At 37.2% G+C, this 17,078-nt stretch overlaps 1 pseudogene; it reads right to left on the reverse strand.

Moving 5' to 3' along the window:
• Positions 1 to 16,659, reverse strand: part of LOC116905601 — a 57,829-nt pseudogene extending 41,170 nt beyond the window's left edge.
• Positions 16,660 to 17,078: the final 419 nt, after the last annotated feature.

Here is a 17,078-nt window from a genome sequence, read left to right on the forward strand (position 1 = left end):
CTCAGAGGCAAGGGGGAAGGGCAGTAAGTTGAGGAACCATGGGAGGGAGTACTGGAAGGGGAAGCAGTGACTGGAATGTAAAAAATTCAATAATTAAAATTTAAAAATATTTCCACAAGACTTCCAAATAAATAATAATGCAGAAATTCATCCTTATATATATCGAATTGAGAATTTTAATCTTGGCATATTCTTAAATACATAACTACACACATATTTCATGAATTTATAACCCAATATGTGGTCTTGTATAAGCCATTTCATACAACTTAATTAAATTGAGCTACATTCTCACTTTCTTCTCTCTCCTACTTACAAACATATTTTATATAATATATAATTTACATAAAATATGCACACACACACTATAAACTATTTAATCCAAAAATAACCAAGCCTATGCCTTCAACCCTTTTCATTATGTTTCTTAAGTTCCACTATCATAGCTGATGTTTGTCTATTATCTTATTCTGAAAATGCTTGCTTCTCCTAAATTTACACATATCAAATCCCAGCATGATATCATTTGGAGTTGAATACTTTGTAGACAATTAGATCATGACAATTCAGCTGGTGGATAGAATTAGTACCTAATCCTTTCTCTCCCTTCACAGAGGTTGTTGGAGAATCTGCTTCTTCTTCATCAACCTTTATCTTGTGATGACACAATGTAAGTATGTTTATGCACAAACCTTAAATGGGCCTATTCAGGGATTCACTTATTATAACTTTCCCTATGAATCAATTAGTCAACCACATTCTACCTGAGAAGGAAAACTCTCACTTCTGATGTCTTATTTTCCTACTGTTCTCCAGGATAACTCCCCAGTCTCTCTTCTTGCCTAACACTATTTCCCTTTTCCATCAGTGTATCTATGTCATTCACACTGAAACTACCTTCCACTTGAAGCTTGGAGCTAAGGTACCAGGTGTTTGTGGATTTTCATAAGTTGTGTTGGTTTGATACTTCAAAAGAAACTTTTAAATTTCTCATATCACACATATGTTCAGTCAATTCTGACACAGTTACCTTAATATAATACATTGGGAGGTTATCAACCAGAATTTCTTCCTAGTGACGTTCTCCTTATAGGTCAGCCATCTACTACCTGCTTCACTAACCCCAGTTGACCCCTACAACCCAGATAAAATGCACAGTACACTAAGAATACATCTCTTTGTCATTGTGGTGCACCTGGACCCTTGTACAGCTAAATTTACAAGTTAAAATTCTTCATGAGATACATTTTTAGAGAATGTTTTAGACTCAGTAAGACCCTAACCCATAGGTCCCTAATTCTATCCCCCTTGACCTTTGAGTGTCAAATGTGGTTGTGTTGTAGATATTCCATGACTAGCAAGCTGTAAAAATTTTCCTCATATGTCTCTCCAAATTACCAAAGAGGTGCTCATCAACAAAAAGATGGGCATTATGATACAAATCAATATACCATATTCAATAGCACTTAAAAACATCAGACATGGAAATCCTTAAAATGCAATTAATAAATGCACTTTATACAAAAATAAAATTAGAAACATTAGAAACACATATGAGAACACATGCGAATACAAAAAGGCTTTGAGGAGAAAAGTATAATTGGCTTTTTAATTTTAAATATCTAGGCAAACAAGAGATTTGCTATGTATCACACTGTTGTATTTAATACTGTAAATATGTGGTCAACCTTAAGAAAAAAATAAAAATATTTGCATTTATGTATGTTTAGATCTAATTCTAAATAAACTCAAAGCAATTCTTTGAGTGTTTTTAACACACAATTTTAACATGTATTGGGAATACAGAGATTTATTAAAAGGTAGGGGACTCTCAGAAATCTAAAAAAGGACATTTCCTCAAGAGATATCAAGAATTATAAACCCAAAGTAATTAAGACAATGTACAATGGGGACAGAGTTAAATAAACTAACAGCACACATTAGAGAGTTTAGGCATAGACAGTAGGTTAATTGAAAAGAAGAATCTTAGATAAATGATGCTGGGACCTGATATTAAAATTTAAAAAGAAAGAAATTACACTATAAAATTACCCCACTTGCCAAATATCAACTCTACCTGGAATGTATGTGGGTAAAACACTGGAAAGTAATAAAACATTTTGAAACAGTATATATCAATGTATCTTTATGACATCATAGTATGTAAAGGTCGTAAATGATGGCCAAACAAATTAAAAATAAACAACCACAGGAACAAAACCACTGAATATCCAAAAGTATTTAGAATTCAAAATTTGGCCTTGTAGGACTTAAAAGATAATAGGACATAAATTTGGGTGGATAAGGAAGTGGAAGTGAATCTGGGAAGAGTTTAGGGAAGTGAATGAATTTGGACAAAATGTGTTATGAAACTCAAAAAGAATAAAAACAGGCCTTCCAGGCTCCATCTGAACCCCTGAGCAAAGGCTGTCCCACAGACCTCCCTAACAAAATCCTGCCCTGAGAGAGCTGGTCTCCCAAGAGTGCTGACACACCTAAGATAACAGGCTTACAGGGAGAAGATCCAGTCAGAGACTGCAGGACCAACAGCAGAGAACCAGATGGCAAGTGCAGGAAGCTAAGCAGCAGAAACCAAGGTCACTTGGCATCTTCATATCTCAGTTCTCCCACCACAGCAAGTCCTGGATACATCAACACAACAGAAAAGCAAGATTTAGATTTAAAATCAAATCTCACAATAATGATAGCTGACTTTAAGAAGGACATAAATAACTCCCTTAAAGAAATACAGGACAGCACAGGTAAACAAATAGAAGATTTTAAAGAGAAAACAAGAAAATACATAAAGAATTCCAGGAAAACATAACCAAAGTGGTGAAGGAATTGAAACAGATACAGTATCTAAAAATAGAGATAAAAACAATAAGAAATCACAAAGGAATACAACCTTGAAGATAGAAAATCTAGGAAAGAGATCAGGAGTCATACATGTAAGCATCACCAACAGAATACAAGAGATAGAAGAGAAAATGTCAGGTGCAGAAGATAACATAGAAAACATTGACAAACAATCAAAGAAATGCAAAATTAAAAAGTTAGTAACCCAAAACATCCAGAAAATCCAGGACACAATGAGAAGACCAGTCCTAAGGATAATAGATATAGAAGAGAGCAAAAACACCAACTTAAAGGAACAAATATCTTCAACAAAATTATAGAAGAAAACTTCCCTAACCTAAAGAAAGAGATGCCCATGAACGTACAAGAATCCTACATAACACCAAATATACTGGACCAAAAAAGAAATTCCTCTCATCACATAAAAGTCAAAACAACAAATGCTCAAAACAAAAAACGAATATTAAAAGCAGTAAGGGAAAAAGGTCAAGTAATGGGTAAAGGCAGACCTATCAGAATTATACCAGACTTCTCACCAGAAAATCTAAGCCAGAAGATCCTGGGCAGATGTCATTCAGAGCCTAGGAGACACAAATATCAGACCAGGTTACTATATGCAGCAGCAAAACTCAATTATCATAGACGGGGAAGTCAAGATATTCCATGACAAAACCAAATTTGCACAACATCTTTACACAAATCCAGCGCTACAAAGGATAATAGATGGAACACTCTAACACAAGGAGGGAAACTACAACCTAGAAAAATCAGCAAACCAAATCTTTCAACAAACCCAAATGAAGATAGCCACATAAACACAATTCTACCTCTAACAACAAAAATAGCAGGAAGCAACAATCACTTTTTCTTAATATAGCTTAAGATCAATAGGTTCAATTTCCCAATGAAAAAACATAGACTATCGGACTGAATATATAAATAGGACCCACAGGCCCCAACATTTTGTTGCATATAGGAAACACATTTCAGTGACAAAGATAAGACCTCAGAGTAAAAGGCTGGAAAAAATTATGCAAGAATATGGTCCCAAGAAACAAGCTAACATCAAATAAAGTCTACTTTCAACCAAACGTTATCAAAAGAAGATAAGGAAGGACACTTCATACTCGTCAAAGGAAAAATCAAACAAGATGAACTCTTAATTCTGAATATCTATGTTCCAAATGCAAGGGTACCCACATTCATAAAAGAAACATTACTAAAGCTTAAAGCACACATTGCATATCATCATCATCATAATAATAATAGTGGGAGACTTCAACACCACACTCTTATCAATGGACAGATCATGGAAAAAGAAACTAAACAGAGACACAATGAATCTAGCAGAAGTCAAGAGCCAAACGGATTTAATAGATCTCTACAGAACATTTCCATCCTAAAACAAAAGAAGATAACTTCTTAGCACCTCATGGTACCTTCTCCAAAACTGGCCATATAATCAGCCAGCAAACAAGCTTTAACAGATAAAAAAGATTGAAATAATCCCATGCTTCCTATCAGAATACCATGAACTAAAGGACCAGCATTAGGTGTTCAATAACAACAAAAACAACAGAAAGCCCACATACCCATGGAAAATGAACAATGTTCTACTCAATGATAACTTGGTTGAGGAATAAAGAAAGAAAGAAATTGAAGACATTTTAGAATTTAATGAAAATGAAGGCACAATGTACACAAACTTATGGGACACAATGAAAGTGCTAAGCAGAAAACTCATAGCTCTAAGTGCCTCAAAAATAAATTCGAGAGAGCATATACTATAAGCTATATAGTACAAGTGAAAGCTCTAGAACAAAAAGAAGTGAATACACCCAAGAGGAATAAAAGGCAGGAAATAATCAAACTCAGGGCTGAAATCAACCAAGTAGAAACAAAAAGAACTATACAAAGAATCAACAACACCAGGAACCTAGTTGTTTGACAAAATCAAGAACATAGATAAACCCTTAGCTAGAATAACCAGAGGGCGGAGAGACATTAGTAAAATTAACAAAATAAGAAAAGAAAATGGAGACATAACAACAGAAACTTAGAAAATTTGAAATATCACCACAACCTACTATAAAGCATATACTCAACAAAATTGGAAAACGTGAATGAAATGTACAAATTTCTAGACAAATACCAGTTATCAAAGTAAAATCAGGATCGGATAAACCACCTACACAGTCCCAAACCCCTAAAGGAATAAAGGTAATCATGAAAAATCCCCCAAACAAGAAAGCCCAGGTGCAGAGGGTTTAAGGGAAGAATTCTATCAGACCTTCAAAGAAGACCTAATACCAATACTCTTCAAGTTATTCCACCAAACAGAAACAGAAGGAATATTATCCATTTGCTCTATGTAGCTGTAATTACACTTGTACCTAAAACACAAAGAAATAAAGAGAACAGCAGACAAATTTTCCTTATGAATATCAATGTAAAAATATTCAATAAAATTCTCACAAACCTAATCCAAGAACACATAAAAATGATTGTTCACCATGATCACATAGACTTCATCTTAGGAGTGCAGGTATGAGTCAATATACAGAAATCTGTCAATTTACACTGTGGTTAGGACAAAACGGCAACCAACAGAATGGGAAAAGATCTTTACCAATCCTACAACAGATAGAGGCCTTATATCCAAAATATACAAAGAACTCAAAAAGTTAGACCAGGGGGAGACAAAATAACCCTATTAAAAAAATGGGGTTCAGAGCTAAACAAAGAATTCACAGCTGAGGAATGCCGAATGGCTGAGAAACACCTAAAGAAATGTTCAACATCTTTAGTCATCAGAAATGCAAATCAAAAACAACCCTGAGATTTCACCTCACACCAGTGAGAATGGGCTAAGATCAAAACTCAGGTGACAGCAGATGCTGGCGAGGATGTGGAGAAAGAGGAACACCCTCCATTGTTGGTGGGATTGCAGACTGGTACAACCATTCTGAAATCAGTCTGAGGTTCCTCAGAAAATTGGACATTAAACTGCCTGAGGATCCAGCTATACCTCTCTGGGCATATACCCAAAAGATGCCCCAACATATAAAAAAAAGACACGTGCTCCACTTATGTTCATCGTAGCCTATTTATAATAGCCAGAAGCTGGAAAGAACCCAGATGCCCTTCAACAGAGGAATGGATACAGAAAATGTGGTACATCTACACAATGGAATATTACTCAGCTATCAAAAACAATGACTTTATGAAATTCGAGGCAAATGGTTGAACTGAAAATATCATCCTGAGGAGCTAACCTAATCACAGAAAGACATACATGGTATGTACTCATTGATAAGTGGCTATTAGCCCAAATGCTTGAGTTACCCCAGATGCCTAGAACAAATGAAACTCAAGACGGATGATCAAAATGTGAGTGCAGATCACCATGAGAGACACAGCCAGAATACAGCAAATACAGAGGCGTATGCCAGCAGGAAACCACTGAACTGAGAACGGGACCCCTGTTGAAGGAATCAGAGAAAGGACTGAAAGAGCTTGAAGGGTCTTGAGACCCCATATGAACAACAATGCCAACCAACCAGAGCTTCCAGGGACTAAGCCACTACCAAAGACTATACATGGACTGACCCTGGACTCTGACCTCGAGGGTTGCAATGAATATCCTAGTAAGAGCACCAGTGGAAGGGGAAGCCCTGGGTCCTGTAAGACTGAACCCCAGTGAACTAGACTGTTGGGGAGAGGCAGCAAGGGGGAGGGGGTTGGGAGGGAACACCCATAAGGAAGGGGAGGGGAGGATGTTGCCCGAAACCGAAAGGGAATAACATTCAAATGTATATAAGAAATACTCAAGTTAATAATAAAAAAAAAAAAAAAAAAAAACTAATTTATGAAATTCGTAGGGCAAATGGTTGAACTGAAAATATCATCCTGAGTGAGCTAACCTGATCACAGAAAGACATACATGGTATGCACTCATTGATAAGTGGCTATTAGCCCAAATGTTTGAATTACCCTAGATGCCTAGAACAAATGAAACTCAAGACGGATGATCAAAATGTGAATGCTTCACTCCTTCTTTAAAAGGGGGAACAAGAATACCCTTGGCAGGGAAGAGAGAGGCAAAGATTAAAACAGAGACTGAAGGGACACCCATTCAGAGCCTGCCCCACATGTGGCCCATATATATACAGCCACCCAATTAGACAAGATGGATGAAGCAAAGAAGTGCAGAAGTGTAGATCGCTCCTGAGAGACACAGCCAGAATACAGCAAATACAGAGGCGAATGCCAGCAGCAAACCACTGAACTGAGAATAGGACCCCCGTTGAAGGAATCAGGAAAGAACTGAAGAGCTTGAAGGGGCCTGAGACCCCATATGTACAACAATGCCAAGCAACCAGAGCTTCCAGGACCAAGCCACTACCTAAAAAGACTATACATGGACTGATCCTGGACTCTGACCTCATAGGTAGCAATGAATATCCTAGTAAGAGCACCAGTGGAAGGGGGAAGCCCTGGGTCCTGTAAGACTGAACCCCAGTGAACTAGACTGTTGGGGGAGGGCGGCAATGGGGGAGGGGGAGGGAACACCCATAAGGAAGGGGAGGGGGGATGGATGTTCGAAACCGAAAGGAATAACACTCAAATGTATATAAGAAATATTCAAGTTAATAAAAAAATAAATAAATAAAAAGAAATCTGTCAATTTAATCCACTATATAAACAAACACAAAGAAAAAAAACAACCTGATCATCTCATTAGATGATGAAAAAGAATTTGACAAAATGCAACACCCCTTTATGATAAAAGTCTTGGAAAGGTGAGGAATTCAAGGCCCATACCCATACATAGTAAAAGCAATATACAGCAAACCAGTAGCCTACATCAAACTAAATGGAGAGCAACTTAAAGAAATTACATTTAAAATCAGGGACTAGATAAGGCTGCACTCTCTCCCTACCTACTCAATATAATACCCGAAGTCCTAGACAGAGCAATCAGACAACAAAAGGAGATCAAAAGGATACAAATTGGAAAGGAAGAAGTCAAAATATCACTATTTGAGATGATATGATAGTATACTTACCTGACTCCAAAAATTCGACCAGAGAACTCCTAAACCTGATTAATAACTTCAGCAAATTGGCTGGATACAAAATTAACTTAAACAAATCAGTATCCTTCTTCTACTCAAAGGATAAACAGGCTGAGAAAGAAATTAAGAAAACAACACCATTCACAAATTTTACAAATAATATAAAATACCTTGGTGTAATTCTAATGAAGCAAGTGAAAGATCTGTTTGACAAGTACTTCAAGTCCCTGAAGAAAGATATCAAAAAAGATCTCAGAAGTTGGAAGAATTTCCCATGCTCATGGATTGGCAGGGCTGATAGAGTAAAAATAGTCATCTTGCCTAAAGTAGTCTACTGATTTCCCCATTAAAATTCTACCTTGATTTTTAGTAGAGTTAGAAAGAGCAATTTGCAAATTCATTTGAATGACCAAAAACCCAGGATATTAGAAACTATTCTCAAAAATAAAAGAGCTTCTGGGGCAATCAACTGACTTCTAGCTGTATTACAGAGCACTAGTGATCAATTGAACACTATTGAAGGTAGATAGATCAATGGAATAGAATTGACGACCCAGAAATGAATTCACACATCTATACTCACTTGAATTTTGACAAAGGAGCTAAAACCATCCAGTGGGAAAAAGATAGTAACTTCAACAACTGGTGTTCAGTATGTAGAAGAAGGAAAATCGATCCATTCTTATCTCTTTGTACAAAACTCAATTCCAAGTGGATCAAGGACCTCCACATAAAACCAGATGCAGTGGAACTAATAGAAGAGAAAGTGGGGGAGAGTCTCAAACACATGGGCTCAGGGGAAATTTTCCTGAACAGAACAACAAAGGCTTATGCTCTAAGATCATCAATAGACACATGGGACCTCATACAACTGCAAACTTCTATAAGGCAAAGCACATTGTCCATAGGAGAAAATGGCAACCAACAGATTGGGAAAAGATCTTTACCAATTCTACATATGCTAGAGGGTAATATCCAATATATAGAAAGAACTTAAGAAGTTAGACTCCAAAGAACTAAGTAACCCTATTAAAAATAGGGTACAGATCTAAACAAAGAGCTCTCAACTGAGGAATAACAAATGGCTAAAACACCTAAAGAAGTGCTCAGCATCCTCAGGGAATGCAAATCATTCTCGGACACATCATCTGGATTGTGCTTTGTGTCATCATTTTTAGAGATTCTGGTGTTGTATTTTTCCTTTAACTTTATGATTTGTTTTGCGTTTATTTAGTGGAGGTGTGGTGTCTCAGCCTAGGCTTGCTTTATTTTCATGCAGTCATTGAATGTATATTTTTCTCATGGCACTGCCTTTACTTCTCTATTCTGTTATATTGGATTAATTCAGTCTTTTTTGACAAAATACATTGAATTGCTTAACTCATTCTTTCAGTAATTGACAAGCTCATGCAGTATCAGCCTGGATTTTATTTATCTTCAAAATTATGTTGAAGACAGAGCTTTTAGTCTTTCCATATTCATTTCACAGTGATCCTGAGTCCTCTTTCTTGTAAATTGGCAGCGTTCATGACTTTTTATTTTAAGATGGCCCAACGAGTTATGCGTAAATTTCTTTTTGTTATTAAATCTAAGTATATGTTTCCTAAAGTCCAATTATTAGGTTGAACTAGATGGGAAAGAAGAGAGACCAACTGGAGTCCTTGTCCACCTCCCCCCCCCAACCAAGAGTTCACAGCTTCAGCTTGAGGCCCTTGGTTTGCACTATGGGAGCCTCTTTTTGAATGAAGGATTGAATGGGCTAGGCTCCTTGCTGGCTGCAGTTCCATTGGTCCCTGCAGAGTAAGAGCAGCTCCACTCCCCAGCGTTTCTTGGGGCTTGAGGCAGAACAACACCCTGATACCTGGGCAAGCTGTTCCTGTAGTGACTCACATTGTTATGCTGCTCTTGGTTTGGGGGATCAGTGGTCTTTTGTCTTTGTGGACTGTACACTTGTCTTCCTCTCTTGTTGCCTGAAAATACCTCCCCATGAGCCTGGCAGGGCCAGTCACTGGAGTTCATCATGGCTGGAGAAGCCTCTCTTGAGGCACAGTTTCTCTTGTAAGCACCTGGGAGGCTGGAAACAGAGGCATCAGAGGCTGAGGGAGCAGCAGAGCCATCACTTGGGCCCCTCAAGGACACAGACACTAGAGAGCTGCAACGAGATCGGGTTGAATATCTGTTCTTTGGATGAGACACTTGTCCTAATAAATCAATATTCTGTTTCAGAGTCTCCACATCACAGATGAACTGAGCTACTCTTCCAAGGCTTTCATCTTATTTATACTCACTAACAAAGCGCTTGATAGCAGCCCCGAGTTCAACCAAGTGCTCCTCTGACATCTGAACGGCCACATCTGTCATCTTCTTTAGAAGCTCTGCTCTCTTCTGCCGGCTGAGCAAGATCTCCACTTTTCCCCTTTACCAGAGTCACTGTTCTTGTTCATGACATTTTTAAAGTGGAAGTTTCTGTCTGTGTCATGTGATGTAGACTCAAGAGGTGTTTTCCTGTGGCAAGGGTTTTTCTGTGTTTCCTGTGGGAAGACACATGATATTAATAGTCAAAACACCAAATGCATAAAACAAAGAATATTAAAAGCAGTAAGGGGGTTAGGGATTTAGCTCAGTGGTAGAGCGCTTGCCTAGGAAGCGCAAGGCCCTGTTCTGGTCCCCAGTTCAAAAAAAGAACCAAAAAAAAAAAAAAAAAAAGCAGTAAGGAAAAAAGGCCAAGTAACATATAAAGGCAGAATTAACACCAGACTTCTAGGTAAGAGACTACGAAAGCTAGGAGATCCTGGACAGATGTCATACAGAACCTGAGAGAACACAAATACCAGTACAGGGAAATATACACAGCAAAACTCTCAATTACCAGAGATGGAGAAACCAAGATTTTCTATGACAAAGCTGAATTTACACAATGTCTTTCCACAGATCCAGCCCTACAAAGGAAAATAGATGGAAAACTCCAACACTAGAAGGGAAACTACACCCTAGAAAAAGCAAGAAAGTGATCTAATTTCAAATAACCCAAAAAAAGATAGCCACACAAACATAATTCCACTTTTAACAACAAAAATAACAGGAAAATACAGTCATTGGTTCCTAATATCTCTCAACATCAATGGAATCAATTTCCCCAATAAAAAGATATAAACTAACAGACTGTATATTATGGAGGACTCAACATTTTTCTTCAAACAGGAAACTGACCTCAGTCACAAAGACAGACAATACCTCAGAGTAAAAGGCTGGAAAACAATTTTTCCAAGCAAATGGTACCAAGAAACAAGCTGGAGGCACTATTCTAATATCGAATAAAATCAACGCTCAACCAAAAGTTATTAAAAACATTAAGGATGGAGACTCCATGTTTACAAACAGAAAAATCCACAAGACGAACTCTCTCAATCCTGAATATCTATGCTCCAAATACAAGGGCACCTACATTTCTAAAAGGAACCTTATTAAAGCTCAAAGCACACATTGCACCTTACACAATAATAATGGGAGACTTCAAACACCCCACTCTCATCAATGGACAGATCATGGAAACAGAAATTAAAAAAAGACAAGAGAGAAACTAACAGAAGTTATGAACCAAATGGATTTAAGAGATATCTATAGAACATTTCATCCTAAAAGAAAAGAATGTATCTTCTTCTCAAAAGATCATGGTATCTTCTCCAAATTGACCACATAATCTGTCACAAAACAAGCCTCAATAGATACAAGAACATTGAAATAATCCCACGCAGACTATCAGATCACCACAGACTATGGCTGGTCTTCAATAACAACAAAAATGCCTGTACAAAGCTCAAGTCCAAGTGGATCAAGGACCTCCACATAAAACCAGATACATGCAAACTAACAGAAGAGAAAATGGGGAACAGCCTCTAACACATGGGCAGAGAGGAAAATTTCCTGAACAGAACACCAATGGCTAATGCTCTAAGATTAAGAATTGACAAATGAGACCTCATACAATTGCAAAGCTCTGTAAGGTAAAGGACACTGTCATCAGGACAGAACTGCAACCAACAGACTGGCAAAAGATCTTTACCAATCCTACATCTGATAGAGGACTAATATCCAATATATACAAAAAAATCAAGAAGCTAGATTCCAGAGAATCAAATAACCCTATTAAAAATAGGGTACAGAGCTAAACAAAGAATTCTCAACTGTGGAATATGGAATGGTTGTGAAGTCACCTAAAGTCAACATCCTTAGTCATCAAGGAAATGCAAATCAAAACAACCTTGAGATTCCACCTCACACCAGCCAGAATGGCTAAGATCAAAATCTCAGGTGACAACAGATGCTGGCAAGGATGTAGAGAAAGAGGAACACTCCTCTAATGTTGGTGGGATTGCAAGCTGGTACAACCACTCTGGAAATAAGTCGAGTTTTCTCAGAAAATGGGATACAGTACTACCTGAGGACCCAGATATACCACTCCTGGGCATGTACCCAAAAGATGCTTCAATGTATAACAAGAACATGTGCTCTACTATGTTCATAGTAGCCTTATTTGTGATAGTCAAAAGCTGGAAAGAATCCAGATGTCCTTCAACAGAGGAATGGATACAGAAAGTGTGGTACGTTTACAAAATGGAGTACTAACCAGCTATTAAAAACAATGACTTCATGAAAATCTCAGGCAAATGAATGGAACTAGAAAATATCATCCTGAGTGAAATAACCTAATCACAAAAAACCACACATGATATTTATTCACTGATAAGTACTCACTGATAAGCATAAAAACTAAGAATACCCAAGATACAACTTATAGACTACATGAAACTCAAGAAGAAGGGTTACCAAAGTGCAGGTGCTGAGGAGATATGGAGACAAAGTTTGGAGCAGAGACTGAAGGGATGGTCACACAGAGATTGTCCTACCTGAGGATCCAGTCCATGTATGTACAGCTACCAAACCCAGATAATATTGCTTATGTCAAGAAGTGAGTGCTGACAGGAGCTTGATATAGCTGTCTCCTGAGAGTCTCTGTCAGAGCAAGACAAATACAGAGGTGAATGCTCACAGCCAACCAGTGAACTGAAAACAAAGTCCCCATTGGAGTAGTTAGAGAAAGGATGTAGAACCTGAAGGGGTTTGCAACCCCATAAGAAAAACAATACTAACCAACCAGAATTCTCAGTTACTAAACCAGCATCCAAAGACTACACATGGACAGACCCATGGCTCCAACTGCATATGTAGCAGAGGTTGGCCTTGTTGGGCACCAATGGGAGGAGAAGAAGCCCTTGTTATTGCCAAGGCTTGATCTCCCACTGTAGGGGAATATTAGGGCAGGGAGGCAGGAAGGGGTGTGTGTGTGTGCTGGGGGGACACCCTCATAGATGAAGGGTGAGGGTGAGGGTACAGGGGGTTTATGGAAGGGAAACCGGGAATGGGGATAACATTTGAAATGTAAATAAAAAAATCCAGTGAAAAATAAAGAACATGATTCAAAAATTAAGCAAAATAAAATAAAATAAAAAATTAAGGACCACAGGCAAACCAACATTGCTGATCTTTAAAATATAAATAAATATTATAGTATGCTCTTAATTGTGTAAGAGTTTCTTCATTCTCTATACTTCAACAAAGCTAAATACCAAGAAAATAAACAAAGCAAGCTCTCATTTATACTGTATATACATATAAACATAAATATATGTATACAAATATGCACACAAATATAAACACATAATACATGTGTGTATATGTGTATGTATACATGTGTGTATACATGTATTTCATAAAACACCCAGACCAGAATCTGAGTATGGACAGAGGTTAGGGAAGAGAATAGTGGAGCCCTGCAGTCTGAGGGAGATGGAAAAGGTCTATGTTGTTCTGGACAAAGGGACAGATCCTCAAAGCAAGATGGCTAGACCTTGTGATTCCTAGAATAATTACTATTATCATTATTTTATTATTATCATTATTATTATTATCTCAGGTCCTAGCTTTCTTAATCATCTTTGATCTTCTGTGTTTTTCTCTTTCATTTTTGATTGGTACTAATAAATAAGAAAAGTTATTCTCTTATGAATACAACCACATCTCTTCATGTTCTTTTGTTTACTGTAGTCTCAACTTTATTGCTGAGTTAATTAGCTAACTGGGTCACTTTCTGGTGACTATTCTTATTGAAAACACTCTATGGGTTTGTTTTCTAAGGTACATAGTTGAGATTCCGCCTGTATTTATAATCATGATTTGATACTTAACTTACATATGCTAAATGATGTATGTAGATAAGGTGAGTGAAGAAGGATAGCTGTCCACTGCAGTCTGAGTGAAACATTATTTAAAGCCTTTGATCGTTGACAGATACTGCGAAATAAGATCAGTTTTCTTAAGGGTATGACATCTGGTAGGGATATCATCAAATGGTATACTTAGGTATTTTTTTTGTTTTCCTTTTGAGATTATAATATAATTATACCATCCCTTCCTTTCCTTTCCTCTCTCCAAACCCTCCCTTGAACCTCTCCTTGATCTAGGTTCACTCAAACCTACAGCTTTCCTCATCCTCCTGTTGGCTTCATTATAGAGGAGACTATAACGATAGAGTTGGATTTAAGAGCCTGTCTTCAGCGTTATCAACTGTGATGCAGAAGGACGAATGATAGCATTTGAGAACTCACTGATACTGTGATATTTCACAGGGAAATACATACTCACTGTCAAACTCTATACATTTCAGATTCACAATCACAGGTAATATTCTAAAAATTGATTTTATTCTTAAAGCCTTGTCTTTCACTGAACCCATGTGTCTCTGTTGTCATAGGAAAACTGGTAAAAATGTAACATTTCCTGATTTCCAGATCTACAAGATTGTTTTGCCCCTTGGAATTAAAGCCACAATAAAAGAAATGATTCCCAAATATTTACCTCTTTACAGTGTTATGTCTGTTGGTCATAGAGTTAAAATTCCATTTCTATTTAGTCTTATGAAAGCATTACTTGTATGCTGGCATTTAAAAAATGAATACCACCTAAATAACTTTTATTTGGTTATAGAATATAAGCAAGCCCAGATATGTGTAATTTTATGACTCCTACTTCTCCTTGCTCTTAACTCCATTCTGTAACCTTCTTCATTCTGAAATATTCAGCATGATTTCTAACTCTATTTACCATTTTATCTCTACCTCTCCTTGGAAAACATTAGTTTACCAATCAGAGTTTCATCTCTTCTCTGAAAAGATAAAGTTTTGTGCTGCTAGATACTTACTGAATTTTTCTATGAATAAGATCTTAGAAAGGATGACCACTACTCTGAGTGGTGGAATATAAGACAGTTTGCATGTGACCAGACCTTGCTTGCTTTTAAAGGTTATTGCTAGGTGACATTTCTTGTCTCATGCATGCCTAGGAACATTTACAATAATGGAGGGCTACCATCATGTCTGCTGGTCCTGATTCTGTCAACCAAGTACTGTTATCATCTCCTAGAATAGGAGTTAAAGAATCCCCAAAACACTGAAAGACAAGGCCCTGAAAGAAAGAGCTCTTCCAACTTCCAAGCATCAGAGACATTTTGTTCCATTCTCTCAGTCATCATGAGGCTTTCCAGTCTTTCTTCCTGGCCACTGTCAATTTTCCATTTCAGTTCTCCTGAGCCTTGCCTGTCCCTCAGCCTTAAATGAGGTGAATGGAAAGAAGGAAGAACATGGTCTTATCGGTAAGGAAGTATGAACTCCAAGTTTGCTTACTACTTCTCAAGGTCCTTGGACCATCATGGAGGTTTCATATGCATATAAATTCTCTCTGCCTAAAATAGAGGGAAAGAGTAGGATTATTATCAAAATTATGATTCTAAGAGTAAATACTTTGATATGATTCTGAATCTTCCAAATATATATCATTTATATTTATTATAGAGGGCATATCACATTTAAATTTAATTTTACTGGTAAAATGAGGATATGTTAATACATGCCAAGTGGTTTTGGTTACTAGCTCTCTTTCTGATGAAAACATTTCCACCAGACTTATTAAAAAATCTTAAAATTGTTTTTTTTTTTAATGTGAAAGCCAAGCCTTGCTCACTTCTCCATTTTCTGGAGCCAGTGTTTTTTTATTCCCTGGATTTTTTCATCACTTTCAGACTTTCCAGAGCATATTAAATAATCCTCAGTGGATTTTAACTCAGACTATTCTTTCCAACATCTAAAAGTGGATTTTAAAATGATTTTTTCCTTAATGGTTACAAAATTCAAAATGAGGTGAAAGAATATTTGATTCAGTTTATTATTTAGTAACATAGAGAATCCTGTGCCTGATTACTGCAATGCCATTTAACAAGAAAGAGTCTAGTAAATGAGGAAAGTCTACTGGGGATGTGATTAACATCTGGCAATCATATTTATGGCCTGTCCTCTTCACAGCAGTGCTCCCCATGGTACAGAGAAAGGCTCGAACTACATGACCAGGGTGGAAGAGTTACTTAAACAAGAGCCAGAAGGATTCATTTTCAGAGAAGTTCAGGCTAATTGTTTTATTTTTACAGATATAAACCTTAACAAGTACAGAGTGCAAACCAGTGAGCAATCTCTCCAGCCCCCATTGTCTGCTTTTAAAATGGCGAAACTAATGCACAAAGGGACAGCAAGGCCTACAATAGGGGCCATATGAGTTCTGTAGTCCCAAGCCCACAGTTAAAGTGGGATGTAGAACATAAATGATCATACGCCATAGTACGTCATGGGGGTGGAAAGAGGATTAAATCACCATAGATGCCTATCTACTGACACTAAGTCATCTGAGCATTGACTACTCAAAGTCAGTCCTAAAGTTGCATTTTGCACACATTTCGAGAGAAGTTGCATAGCACATATACATATATGTATTATGATAAAATACATTTGTACAGAATTGTGTCAAAAACATTCTCTATATTTGTATATATGTGTATGAGTTTAAGTATGTGCATATGTGTGTTCATGTATGTACTAGTATGTGAACATTTTTGTATGTAGAGACAAGATATTAACCCTTTTGCTACTCTTCAGTAGCAGTCTATCTTCAGGATACTGAATCTCTTACGGGGGACCTTAGGATCTAAATCAAGCAAATCTTGCTATTGGCCCCCTTATCTCCCCATTGCTGGTATAC

Source organism: Rattus rattus, chromosome 7 (assembly GCF_011064425.1).
Source record: "Rattus rattus isolate New Zealand chromosome 7, Rrattus_CSIRO_v1, whole genome shotgun sequence".
Taxonomy (NCBI): domain Eukaryota; kingdom Metazoa; phylum Chordata; class Mammalia; order Rodentia; family Muridae; genus Rattus; species Rattus rattus.